Genomic DNA, 2,511 nt, shown 5'->3' with positions numbered 1-2,511 from the left:
TAATGCTATTTCGGTAGCACTGGGGTTGTGGAATGATTAGCATAACATGCTAGCCATGCCAACACTGATACTAGCTGACGTTAGCCGCTGTCGCTGGCTAGCGAGCGATTGATATTAATAACATCACTTTCAGTGTTGTAGATAGCTAAGTGCATGACTTACCTCGGTTCAAATCGTCCACTTAACCATTTAACTTTAGAACTTGAGCAAACACCCGTTGCGTCTTTTACTGCAGCCGAACAATAACGCAATATGATTACAGTGCCCCGTCCGACCCCTTACCAAGGATTTCTAATCAGAGGCGAATTATTTGCCTCTCTGCTTTGTCTGTCTGACAACAGCCATATTGACAACTAACACCTCCGAGTAGCTCCGAGGGAACTGTAGTTTTACTCTCGCGAAGGCCCCTACCATGCGCCGGCTTTCTTTACACTAAAAACTACAAGTCCCCGAAACATAAGCGAGGGGGGAGCTGATGGCTTACTGATCTACACTGTTGTCACAAAAGGCGATGCAGTTTTTAATGTGACCACAGCGGCGGCTGCCCTCAACCCTACACGCTGCTGCTGGAAGCTGTGTGAATGGTGTCTGGCACCCCACTAGCCACCAACTGGCAGACATAGCTAGCTAAGTAACAGATTACATGTGTAACTGCGTTACATTTGCAAATTTGTTGAGTGGAAAGTTTACAAAAATGCAATTGTAGTTTAGAAACAAAGTAGCGTGGTTGTTGCCCTAAAGGCCATTTTATTCTTAGAAATGGAAAAGCTTAATAATGATCAATCATTAATTAATAATCTACTCACATACATACCTGGACACTCTAACTGCTCTTAACTGCTAATTTATGTTAAATGTCATTTATTTATTCACTGTATAATAACACAATGCCATACACAGTCCTATATATTTATCTTTATTTATCTGTAGTTTGTTTTTTACTGTTTGTTTACTTTTTGTTTACCTCCTATATTTAGCTAAAAGTTTATTGTTATTCTTATACTGTATTTTTTGATACTGTATTTTTTTTTATACCTCTTTATTTTCCATACAAGTGTTCTGTAAGCTGCTGAAATCTGCTGCTGGAAATCTAATTTCCAAAAGGATCAATAAAGAGAAGTCTAAGTCTCTAAGTCTAATCAATCAACCCAAAGAGGAGGATGGAGAACATTAAATTGGGGAATTGTTTGGATGTATTATTTGTTAGCTTTATATTTACAGTGTATCCTACTTTATGTTCATACTGTACTTCATTGATGTTGACACTGTTCTTTATTTATTTTAGCAACATAATCTTTTCATCCTAATCTCACTTTACTTCTACTTAACATTTTATTTTTATTTCTTGCACTTTAGCTATGTTTCTTTACGCACTCATTGACTCACTCTTTTCTTACTCTTACTTTTACCTTGAATCTGACTGTGAGCAACTGCAACTGGAAATTCCCCTGAGGGGATCAATACTAGAGGTGCAACAATGAATCGATTAATCGATTAGTTGTCAACTATTAAATGAATCGCCAACTATTTTGATAACCTATTAATCGTTTGAGTCATTTTTTTATTAAAAAAAATCAGATTTCTCTGATTCCAGCTTGTTAAATGTGAATATCTTCTAGTTTCTTCTCTCCTCTGTGACAGTAAACTGAATATCTTTGAGTTGTGGACAAAACAAGACATTTGAGGACGTCATCTTAGGCTTTGGGAAACACTGATCCACATTTTTCACCATGTTTTGACATTTTTATAGATCAAACAACTCATCGATTAATCGAGAAAATAATCGACAGATTAATCGACTATGAAAATAATCGTTAGTTGCAGCCCTAATCAATACAGAATTCTGATTCTGTATAAGCAATTATATGTAGCATCATTATCATCTCTAAAAGTAGACCCACCTTAGTTTTTTTCCCCATAACAAGGCTAAGATGAAGTTATAAAACTTTCGAACCTATTTACATATTTTTAGTGCTTAGTGTTTCAGATGTGCAGGGGGGGGGATCTGTTTGCTCAGCTGGTTTAGGAGGAAGAAGGTCAGCAGTGAGGAGAAATTAAAAGAGGCTTAATTCTGGAGGGGAAATGGATCCAGGTGGCTAACTTAGCATGCGCATCAATTAGACATTTCGACTGAAAAACAGCCCATTTAAGTTAACCATTAATATTTTCTGCTGAGCTGTTTCTACTTCGTTTCAGCCTGCACCTGCTTTGCCTCTGCAGAGTTTGTTGCAGTTATACTCAGTGGTGGAAGACGTATTCAGTAGGCCTGCTAATACCACACTGCATTGAAAATGTTACTTAAGTAAAAGTATGTAAGTATCAACAGGGAAATGTACCTAAAAGTATTGAAGGTACTCAATGCAGAAAAATCCTCACATTTTAGAAACTGGAAACCATCCAAACTGTTCTGAGTTTTCAATCAGCTAATCATTTCAGATACAGCTTGACCTTACAGGCCTATACATTGTAGTGGTAGTATTTTCTAAACTTCATGTGTTTATGTGCGGAAGT

Source organism: Sander lucioperca, chromosome 9 (assembly GCF_008315115.2).
Source record: "Sander lucioperca isolate FBNREF2018 chromosome 9, SLUC_FBN_1.2, whole genome shotgun sequence".
In the NCBI taxonomy this organism is placed as follows: domain Eukaryota; kingdom Metazoa; phylum Chordata; class Actinopteri; order Perciformes; family Percidae; genus Sander; species Sander lucioperca.
The sequence above is the reverse complement of the archived record's forward strand: the minus strand, read 5'-3'. Positions refer to the sequence as shown.